Below are 12,087 nucleotides of genomic sequence, written 5' to 3'. Positions count from 1 at the left end.
ATACATTGCATTACATATAGATGGGTCTAGGCCAATATAGTAAAATATATATAACAATTATTGTTCACCATGTTGATCCTTGATAAATGCTGAGATGTTACTTATTATGCACTTAGTGGAACAGTTTAGTTCATAATCTTAATTAGTGTCATGACATTTTTTGGAGCTTAGAAAGTGAGGACTATACAGGAAGTTCATTTGGTGGGTTTTGGAAGCAGCTATACTATGTTTAACAATCTTTATGTGCTCTATTTTAAATTTTCCCTCTTCATTTTTGGGTTGAGGAGAATGATATGAGAGAAAATATTCAAATTTCTTATCTGTTGTAACATTTTCATGTTTAACTTGAAAAATGACAGTAAATTTTCCATTGATTTCATGGAGTGGTATGCGTGTTAAGATCAATTTACTGTATAAAGACTGAGTGCAATTATTACATATTTGTATCCTAAGTTTAATGTAGAGTTTGGTTAAACTTTTTGGTAGGGTGAAATATAAAACTACCTGTATGATGTAAATAGTTTTTTTTAGTAAGTAGTTTTTTTTTTTCACTTCTTCGTTACAAAAGCTGGAGTTTCTGTTCCATCTATCCAAGATGAAATGCAGTTAAAAATCAGACATTGCATTTATGCTCGGTGTAACTTCCTGCACCTTATTATTCGGTCCCTTATAGTGGCAGAGTTTGGAGTTTTCCCCTGTACTTTTTATGAGTAAACCCACCCTCATTTTAATTCCCAACTTTACAGCAACTTCATTTTAGTCCTTGACCATTAGAGACTTGCATATGTAGCTGAGTACAAAAGCTGAGCATCTGTTGTAATTTTGTACCTGTTAGTTGTTAGTTGTGCAAAGTGTACAATAACAATAGCAATCTCTCATTCAGTTAATTAGCTTCTATAATAGTTTTCTAATGTACAATAAAAAACCAGCAAAGGTTTATTCCCCATTGCTGCTGTAATAGTTTATTTCCCATTTCTCTTGTATTCTTTGGTTTTATAGCTTAGTATTCCTTACAATCTTAATAACTGAAGCTTTGAATGACTGAAACTGCTTGAGTTATGCACTCAGCAGCAGTATGGATATATGTAGTTTTTTTTAATACATAAAAAACAACTTTTATAATGTTTTATATTAAGATGCGAACTTTAAGCTTAATTCAACCTTATAAAACCGGCTTATAAAATGAAGTTTGCACCCACTTATATACTATGAAATGTCCTTATCTCTAGTCGAGATTCTCCAACACTTTACATCAGGTAACTAGCCTTTTTCTAACTTTCATAACTTGGAAGAAATGAATTGAATTCTTTAACTTGTTAATGACTTTTGTTAGGATGTGTGCAAGTTAATCAATTATATTGACGTATTCAGAAATGTTCTCCTTGGATAACATCTTTTCATAAACAAAATGTTAATCAATCTCTATATGTTTAGTCCTTTCATAACACCTTACCATCATATCCTCTTCAATTTCCCGATCCTCTCTTTCTACCAATGGACACCATGTAGCTGGTTCTACAAATTCAAAACTACCTCTAATTAAGTAGGGACATAATAAAGCCTTGTTATTGAATTTGCCAATGAAGAAACATTTTTCACTAGCATGAACCTAATATGAGCATGATCAAAATTTTGATTAAAAAACATATGGAACCAATACCATCTATACCTTTTCAAGTTTCTTCACCTCTTCTAATGAGTTAACCTCTAAGAACATCTTGAGCTCCTGAAGAGCTAATTGGGATTGAGGAATATATGATGTGATATCAAATTGAAATTGACTTGTTTGAGAAGCCTACTTCTGAGAGGGTTCATACAAACATTGAATGTTAGTAGATAAACTACTTTGAGCCTTCCTCATGAATTAGTAACACCTCTTGAAAATTCTGAGACTCTAATATATTTGGTTCAGTTGATTGCCCTGACACTGCTGTAAACGAAAGTTAAGTTTCTTTTGTTGGCATTCATGTTGAAAGAATTCACAAATCATGTATTGTGAGAAAAGTTGTTTATGATATTATTCACAGAGGAGCAATTGCTCTTAAATAGAATACAAAGACTTTATAACTGAAAATCATAATTTATTATGGATATAATCTATCCCTACAATTTAGGATCAATGACCTTGTACAATAAATATAAAATATACTTCAGCCTACCTAATTATGGAATGTAATTAAATCTCCTAATGATGTATTTAAAATTGTATAAAGAAATGTTAATTGAAACATAAATAAAACGGATTCTAACACTCTCTCCAAGTTGGTGAGTAGATGTCATCCATTCCCAATATGCCAACAATAGATTGAAATATATCACTAGTTAGCCCTTTTGTCAATACATCTGCAAGTTGATTTCTAGAGATTACAAACGGTGTACATATTGTCCCATTATCCAATTTCTTCTTTATGAATTGTCTATCTACTTCAACGTGCTTAGTTATATCATGTTGCACTGGATTATGCACAATATTTATTGCTGACTTGTTATCACAATACAATCTCATAGGCTACTTCCAATCAATCTTCATGTCTTCTAAAATTATCTTTTAACTATAGTGTTTCACAAATCCCTAAGGCCATGACTCTAAACTTTGCCTCTGGCTTCATCTCGCCATAACATTTTATTTCTGGCTCCTCCAAGTGACTAAATTTTCTCCAAGAAAAGTGCAATATTCAGAGGTAGTTCACTTGTCGTCTATAGAACCTGCATATTCAGTGTTTGTGTAGGCTTCTGAGATAATCTCATTCCCCTTTGTAAATAGAATTCCTTTCAAAGCATTGTTTTCAAGTACTATAGAATGAGATAAACAACTTTGAGATGGGTTTCCTCTGGATTATGCATGAACTGACTTACAACCCCTACAACATAGGCAATGTTGAGCCAAGTGTGAGACAAGCAGATCAATTTCCCGACTAGTCTTTGATAAGATTGTCTATCCATAACTACATCTTCAATTGATTCACCAAGTTTGTGATCCTGTTCAATAGGTGTCTCTACTGGTTTGCATCCTAAATTACCAATTTAATTCAGCACATATTTTTGTTGGAAGATGAAAATACCATGATGGGAATGAGCCACATCAATGCCCAAGAAATATTTCAATCTGCCTAACTCCTTAATTTCAAGTTCTGTTATCAAATATTTTTTAAGGCTTCCATTCCATTTCCTATTACAACTGCATCTTCTACATAGACAATTACTGCAGTAACACCACCTGAAGTTGAATGCTTAATAAACAGTGTATGGTCTCCTTGGCTTTGCTTGTACTTTGTGGTCTTCATTACATCAGTAAACCTGTCAAACCATGCTCTAAGAGATTGTTGCAATCCATAGTGTCTTCCTTAGTGTACACGCCTTTCCCTCCTTGGCTTTAAACTTAGGTGGGATCTCCATGCAATTTTCTTCCACAAAATTGACATGTAGAAGAAGGCATTTGTGACAGTGACATCAAATTGATGCAAACTCCATTTACAGTTAGCAGCTATAGACAATAAAATTCTAACAGTTTCAAGATAGTCAATCCCATATGTTTGAGTATATCTCTTAGCTACTAACCTTGCCTTATACCTTTCTAATGTCCCATATGCCTTGTATTTAATAATGAATACCCACCTATTTTTTCCTTTAGGTAGATCCACCAACTCCCAAGTTTTGTTCTTTTCTAAACCAACCAACCTTTGTAGCATTTTTCCAATCCTTACTATTCAATGCCTCAACCATAATTTTTTGGAATAGTGACAATATTTAGATGACTGAGAAAGCTTTTGTGATTACTAGAGATAACATAGTGTGATAATACTTACCTTGGCTTTTGAGTACATGCTCTAACACCTTTCCTTACTGCAATTGGAAGATCCTAAACTTTAATGGTTGGCATATTTTATTCTTTATTAATGTTAGGTATTTGAGGTATAGGGTCAAATTCATGGACTTATGGTGATTGAATAACAAACCTTCTCCTTCGTGAGTATACATGCGGTGGATGGATATCACTCTAAGTTTGTTCTTCAGTTATATTTGGGATTGACACAGAAGGAGAATAAATAGGAGAAGCAACCATGGTTAACGAATCAAGATTCGAATCGTGAATCATTTTTCGATTTTTTTGAATGGTGAGTCAAATCTTATTATGAATAGTAAGATATATAATAAATAAAATATGATATATTTTTAAATAAGAATAAGAATAAGTGACATGAAAAAAACATTAGAAATATGATATATGAAAATGAAGTCAAAATGTTCAATCCACAAAATCAAAACATAATAAAATGTAAAATACTATTTTCTATATTTAAATCCTACATCCTAATCTTATGCTTTCATTCATCATCTCCGAGATTAATGTCACTTAGATAATCTTTTTCCTTTAATATAACATTCTCTTGCAGTTCATTTTCATCCTCTTCCTCCACATCTTGAACCATATCTTCCATTTCATTATGATAAAAATTTCAATGCGGATAGTGAAGCTTTATATGGTTTATATGAGACCATTGAAAAAATAATCTCAGATAGAAGGATTAGATTTCAACTTAATCAACAACTTGACATATAATTGTTTGGAATAAGCATGACAATAGATACTAGGGATAAGAAACATACTAATAAAGCATTTAATCAATCTAAATAGGTTCATAAAAAACATAACAATTTGGATCACACATTTATTAGTGTTAGTTTTTTGTTCGAAATTGTAGTTCTTTGGTGGGAAAATTATGGTGGAAAGGGTAAAAAGCTACAAAATCTAGCAATAAGGGTTGTGAGTCTCACTTGTAGTGCTACTGGGTGCGAAAGGAATTGGAGCATATTTGATCAAGTGCATACTAAAAGAAGGAATCACTTAGAACAACAAAGATTAAATGCTCTTGTCTTTGTTAAGTACAACCTTCAACTTGAGATTAGGCAAATGAGAAAGGGGATACTTGTGATCCTATATGTTTATTTGATATTGAATTAGATGATAAGTGGATTACTGAAAAGGAGGATCCTTTCCTACCAAAGATGTTTCATGGATGGATATACATGAATATTTTACTCTTGAAGAGGGAGTTCGAAGCAAGAAAATGAAGAGAGGTATTTTTTTTTAAAATTATAAAACTTGTACAATTAAATTAAAGGTTAACTATGTTTTTCGTCCGTATACTTTCACGCGAATTTGATTTTCGTCTCTAGTCCTAACTTTAGACCTACTTGGTACTTGTAGTAAGAACACTATTGGAATAAGTCTTTGTTAGTTTTTCTTTACGTGGCACACATATTTCTAGTGTGGACTAGGAAGTTAAAATATTTTATGCTGACGTGATGTTATAATATTATAATACCGTCCATGTTGGAAATTTGTTTGTTATGTAAAAAAACACTGGTAATGACTTATTTCAATAGTTTCCTTACTACAAGTACCCAGGAGGTCTAAAGTTTGGACTAGGGATAAAAATCAATTTCGCGTTATGGACGAAAAACATATTTAATGCTTAAATTAATCATAAATGTTATAATACTTATACTAAGTTGTTTGTTTCTTTAGTACGTCCAAGAAATTTAAATACTACGGTTTATAGAAAGGGAAAATCTACCATAATCACAAATGATAATGAAATTGAAGATACGGTTCAAGATGTGGAAGAAGAGGATGAAAATGAGTTACAAGAGAATGTTATATTAGAGGAAGAAGACGATTTAAGTGACATTGATCGTGGAGATGATGAATGAAAGCATAAGATTAAGATGTAAGATTTAAATATAGAAAATATTATTTTACATTTTATTATGTTTTGATTTTGTGGATTGAACATTTTGACTTCATTTTCATATATCATATCTCTAATGTTTTTTTCATGTCACTTATTCTTATTTAAAAATATATCATTTTATTCTTATTCCTATTCATACTAAGATTCAATTCACGATTCAAAAAAATCGAAATACGATTCATGATTCGAATCTCGATTCGATAACCATGTTTTAACACCCATGAACTTTTGAAAAAATCCTTGAATAAAAATTGTGAATCTAACCAGGATGGACTTCCTATTGCTTTTAGAAAAGGAACATGGTCTTGTACAAAGTATTCCACTTCTCATTTTATGTCTACGAACACCTTTCCATGCACAACACGAGTTTCCTCTCTCTCATTGATGCACTTAGAGTTCTTACATCGATTCAAGAGACATTGAAGGATTAGAATTAGGTTCAGGCATTGAATGAAGAGATGAGTGCCTATGAAAAGAACTAGACATGGGAGATTGTTGATAGGCCATAAGATAAAAAGGAAGTAGGATGCAAGTGAGTTTATAATGTAAAGTATAGATTTGATTGCAAGATTGGAGTTCCCATAGAACATAGTCATAGAATTAGAAGTGATGAAGGTAGTTACGATGAATAAGGTCCAATAATAGAAACATATGAGGAAGTTCATTTACTTAGCCCACATCAGACATGACATAGCTTATATTGAGTATAGTCAGTCAATTTATGCAAGATCCAAAGGAGCGACATTTACATGTATTGAATATAATCTTTCAATATTTGAAGACAACTCCAAGAAGGGGATTGTTGTTCAAGAGGAATGCAAAATTAAAAATGGAGGTGTATACTGATGCAAATTATGTGGGTTCTGTTATAGATAGTAGGTTGACATTGCATGTTCTTGGGTGGAAACTTGGTAATTTGGAGAAGTAAAAAACAAAATGTTGTAGCAAGGTCTAGTGTAGAGGCTTAATTTCAAGCTATAGCACAGGCTGTGTTTGAATTATTTTGAATGATTGATGACTCTCTATTGTGATAATAAATCAGCTATTAGCATTGCTTGCAATCTAGTTCAACAAACACATAGGAAAAAACTGGCACTTCATTAAAGAAAATCCTAATAGTGGCTTTATATGTTTCCATGTGTTTCAATTAGTAGATATCTTTACAAAGGGTCTTCCTACAAAATAATTTGATAATCTCACATGCAAACTGGAAATGATAGATATATTCACCAACTTGAGAGGGAAGTGTTAGGACAAAATATTTTTTGTTAAGTGACAATAAAATATTGTAATCATTACAAGTGTAGTGCACTAAGATACTAGAGATCTTTTGTAATAATTAGTTTAGGGGTAGAAATCTCTCTCTCTCTCTATATATATATAAGCATTAAGCATATATGCTAATATGTTGTTTCAAATTATTGTTCAATAAAAATCTTTTCTAGTATCATAATTTGATTGTTCCAATATATGCTTGAATTTGATTAAGCTTATTCTCAGCTTCATGAACTTTTCTAATTTACATTGTCAAAGACTTATTTGTTCCAAAGCCTAACTTTGAGTTCCTGATGTTTCTGGCTAAGAGTGAACATAAGACACCCTGACTAGCTTTTCGGCCAACCTTCCATAATAACTTTCATGCAGTTTGGATGTTTTGTCCACATAGAAGAAACTTAAAAGAAGAGAAATAGGAATTATCTTTATGTAAAAATTTGAAAAGGATACGATGATGATATGATGAACATGTTATGGTAAGGGCAAAACATGTAACATCTTACCCAAGAACAAATCCTTTTGCATTACAAACAACTATGTCAAGTCTCTCATATTTTGTGTCGACCTTTTTTTGTTGTTGGTCTAAGTAAATTCTGCACTAGAAGTGGGTATAGTATAGATCTACTATATGGACCCATTCCTTTATAATCCGGTAAACTAGTAATGATTTTGTTTTGTGCTAGAATTTTTATAAGTTTATTATAGTTGATGCAGCCTTTATTGCATAGTTGGTTGAATATGAACATTCTAGTTGAGTTTAAAATGCAAAGACTTAAATAAATGAACTTTAATGTAAATCATTGTTGATTTATGAATTTTAGTTCATTTTGACCTATTGTCTTCTACAGGGAATATTTGGATCTACAGAAATGATGTTGAAACAATTTGTGTCCTTCAAAAATATAAGATCTATATTTTCATGTGTCGTGAGTTTAACTAATTCACATGGGTTGAAGGACAAAGGTGGCCAAGAAGTTGATGACGTCTAGGTGCAATATTTTGATGATATGCTGACACAAAGTCAGTGTCCAAATTTTAAGAACAAAATTGTTTACAACTTCTATGAAAACACCCAGAAGATTCGTTTAACTGAAGTTCAAGTAAAATGAAGACATAAATGACAGTTTTATCTTTTCAGGATATTTTTTTTGCCTTATACGCACCATTAGGGTATGATACGATCTTTTTCTCATCATTAGGATGAAATAGTTTATCTTTTTATTGGAATTTGCAGTCATTCAGATTTGTTTAGGCTTTAATTGTGAGTACTTCTATGAATAGGAAGTCATGTATTTGGAAGGACACCATTGAATTGAATAAAAAGTTTATGTTCGTTTTTTTTTCTCCATTTCAATTCTCTCGTGCACACTTTCGATGTATTTTTGTGTGAAACCTTGATTCAGGGCTATACTTGTAAGGATTTTGTTAATGTTTGATTTTAATTTTTTTCTTTTCATTTTTTGCTTCGTTTTTTAATATCATTCGCTCTTTCTTTTTAAATATTTGATTATGATTTGTCATTTTATAATATAATCCAAACTAATCAAATTCTCAATGTTTAAATCATGGTTAGAAATCGATTATAAATATAATTAGAAAAAAAAAACTAGTGGGTAATTGAATATTCTATCTACTTATGACTTGCTCTTGAACCGACTCGCTTACCCTAATATTTAGGAACATAAATATCCTTAATTTTTTTAGTATAATATCAAATAATTAAAGTGGACAATAGTTTAAGAAATAATAGTTTGCATTTGATGTAATATACTTTGGAAGTGCTGTGATGAAAACAAATCTTAAGGAGTAAATATGATATTTGAAAATAACTCATTTTGTAGAACACGCATAAATAACTCAAGTCCTAGAATACGTGAAAGTAAAGTAAGTTAAAAAATCCGAGCATAATTTTCCCTTTCACTCCATGGAGGTGCAGAAAGAAGAAAATGTCCTAGCGAAAAATATTAAAGCTAACCTCCTTTTTCTGGGCAATTTCTTTCTACACCTTCAAAAAAATTTCAATTCCAAAATTACCTTTAAGTAAAAGGTGTAGAATTTATTTATTTTTCATTTCCAAATTATATAATTCGTAAACCTTCTAAATTCTAGAATTTAGAATATCACGTCAGCTACAATCTTATCTTGTTTTGAGTTTTTTGTTTTCAATTAGCAAAGCTTTAAACTTTTGTTTTATTTTCAAAGATTGCTTAGATATGGAATTGGAGTTGTTAAGAAGATCTTCATAGGAGAGATCATTCTCATCTTCATCATCAAACGATGAACAAGATGAGTTAAAAGCATAAAGGAAATTAGAGATTGGATTAGAGTGTACCTCTTCGTTTGTGTTTGTCATTAAACACATATTGTGCGTTTATTTGATCTAGAATTTGACGAAGAGTATGAATCTACCCATGTATCCATCATACTTTTCTTCTTGAATCTTGGCTTCTTTTCAACTTTGGACACTCTCATGTGTCCTGAATTTTTGCATTCGAAGCAGACAATGTCTTAAGAAGCTTCATCCTTTTTTAGATGGAACAAACCTTCCTTTTTCATAGGAGGAAACCTTTTGTTTACTTTTCCTCTACGTTTAAGCAAATGCTTAAACTTTCAAGACATTAGAGATATTTTGATGGAATAACGCTCTTCTTCTAGTAGTGTGATCTTTGTAATTTATTCATTGGATGGATGATGAAGGAGATACGAGGAACGAAAACATTAAAGAAACTCGAAAGGAGTTTCCATGGATTGAAATGGAGTTATAAATTTGTGAGAGTGAGAGGTGATGCCAAGTCATTAGGTGATGTGAGTTGATTTTAGATTTATCCATTTTTAAGGGTGACACCTGTTTATGATTTGGATTTTAGCAAATATAAGGTGAGACCTAGGGAAGATCCCCACTGGACACGAACTTAACCAAGTGGTTAAGTAAATGTGAAGGTTCACTTCCAAAGGCAAAAAGGAAAACACATTATATGGTGAAGATGGTGCATATTGCGGAATTAAAACTAATGAAAGGAAACAAATGTAATGGAGAAAATCGAAATGGAAAAAGGAAGCAAAAACAATAACACAATTATAAAGAACAAAGGCGTAATGAAACAACAAAAGAGATGAAGGAAAGAAAGTTTATAGTGATGGACAAGAGAAGAACACACCACTTGGAATGTGGATTCTCCAAGATAGGTGTGGAGGGCCGCCACTTGAAGAGCTCTCAACTCTCACAAGATAAGACCTAAGCTAAGAGAACACAAGTTTCAACATGCAAATACATGGAATAAGGCACCCTATTTATAGGAATGAGTGCCTTGGAAAATAAGATGAAACAAGGGTAGAAAAGGAAAAGAGGGAGGGGCGACCTTTAGGGTTGACCAAGTCAAGGCCACACCCTAAAGCTCATTCTTTTAGAAGTTAGGTCAACTTCCTACCCTAAAGGCTAGGCACTAGCTAAAATAATAAGCACACCCCCTATTATGCTAAAATAAACCTATTCTACTAAGATTACAAATAAATACACTAGTTGATGCTTAGCGCCTATGGTGTAGGATCTACTCCTGGTGATCCTCTGGGGAAGGCTAGGTGCTGAAGCATTGGCTAGAGGTGGATCCTGACCTAGCTATGTATCATGAGTCATGTCTGAGTCATCCCCCTAGAAGGTTGGGCTTGGTCAGTGGGTGCGCCCTCTCTCAGACCCTCATCATGCTCTCTGGGTGGGAGAGAATTCATCCACGAATTTGCAACACCTGCATAGAAAGAAGTTAGATCACTAACATTAAAAGAATGACTTCCTAAATATGTGTTAGGTAGATCTAACTCATAAGCATTGTCATTGATCCTTTTAATGATTTGGAAAGGACCATCACCACGTGGTAGAAGTTTGGACTTCCTTTGAGTAGGGAAGCGATCCTTCCTCAAGTGAAGCCAAACCCAATCCCCGGGTTCAAAGATCAATGCCTTGCGCCTCTTATTGCGTGTGTGGCATACTTGCCTACCTTCCTTTCTATTTGTAGCTTGATATGATGATGCAAGTCTTTCATAAAATAATCCTTTTCAAACCCATCCTTGCACAACACCTCATCAAGTATAGGAATAGGAAGGAGGTCAAGGGGTATGAGAAGTAGTAGAGTTAACTACTCGATTATAAGCAAACTCAATATGAGGAAGTAAGTTTTCCCACACCCTTGGGTTCCTGGAAATAAGGCATCTCAACATTTGAGCCAAAGTCCTATTGACCACTTTTGTCTGACCATTAGTTTTGAGGTGGTAAGTAGTAGAAAATAAGAGTTTAGTGCCAAGTTTTCCCCACAATGTCTTCCATGCAATCTAACAACTTCCTTGAAGAAGAGATTTGCAATATAACAGGCATCATCTACTTTGTGGCAAGGAATAAAATGAGCCATTTTGGAAAAGCGATCCACCACCACAAAGATAGAGTCCATACCCTTAGATGTCTTGGGAAGACCTAAAATGAAATCCATAAAGATGTCTACCCAAGGCATGTCTAGGATGGGAAAAGGGGTATATAAATCATGGGGTTGCACCTTATACTTAGCCTTCCTACATGCTATGTATTTCTCACAAAAGCTATGTACAGATTTGTGCTCGTGAAGCCAAAAGAAATGCTCATGCAATGTATCTAAGGTCATAGCTACCCCAAAATGTCCCATAAGACCATCCTCATGTGCCTCTCTAACAAGAGATTGCCTCAAAGACCCTTGGGCTACACAAAGTCTTTTCCCATTAAAGAGAAAACCATTATGTATGAAAAATTCTTTGTGTCCATCCTTTGAGCACTCTTGAAAGATGTGAGAAAAATCAAGGTCATCTTAATAGATTTCCTTTAGGTGATCAAATCCCAAGTATTTAGTATCTAAAACATTTAGCAAGGTGCGCCTTCTTGAAAGGGCATCCGCCACCACATTAGCTTTACCTTGCTTATGTTTGATCACATAAGGAAATTTCTCAATAAACTCTACCCATTTGGCATGCCTCTTGTTAAGCTTGCTTTGTCCTTTCAAATATTTAAAGGATTTATGATCAATAAACCTTGTTGAAG

General features: G+C 33.0%; 1 protein-coding gene and 1 pseudogene across 6 annotated transcripts in view; both read left to right on the top strand.

Annotated features, from left to right (window-relative positions):
- LOC137830997 (uncharacterized) overlaps positions 1 to 8,379 on the top strand; it is a 30,443-nt gene extending 22,064 nt beyond the window's left edge. For all 5 annotated transcript variants that reach the window (XM_068638463.2, XM_068638462.2, XM_090303527.1 and 2 more), the window contains one exon: positions 7,880 to 8,379. The gene's annotated coding sequence lies outside the window, so the exon portion shown is untranslated. The remainder of the gene's footprint in view (positions 1 to 7,879) is intronic.
- LOC150026638 (uncharacterized) lies at positions 4,461 to 5,850 on the top strand (annotated as a pseudogene). The gene is made up of 3 exons (XR_016521736.1): positions 4,461 to 4,484; positions 4,637 to 5,079; positions 5,531 to 5,850. The product of XR_016521736.1 is annotated as an uncharacterized LOC150026638 (transcript).
- Positions 8,380 to 12,087: the final 3,708 nt, after the last annotated feature.

The sequence above is a fragment of the Phaseolus vulgaris genome, chromosome 6 (assembly GCF_051622355.1).
Source record: "Phaseolus vulgaris cultivar YP4 chromosome 6, ASM5162235v1, whole genome shotgun sequence".
Lineage (NCBI taxonomy): Eukaryota > Viridiplantae > Streptophyta > Magnoliopsida > Fabales > Fabaceae > Phaseolus > Phaseolus vulgaris.
The sequence above is the reverse complement of the archived record's forward strand: the minus strand, read 5'-3'. Positions and strand labels throughout refer to the sequence as shown.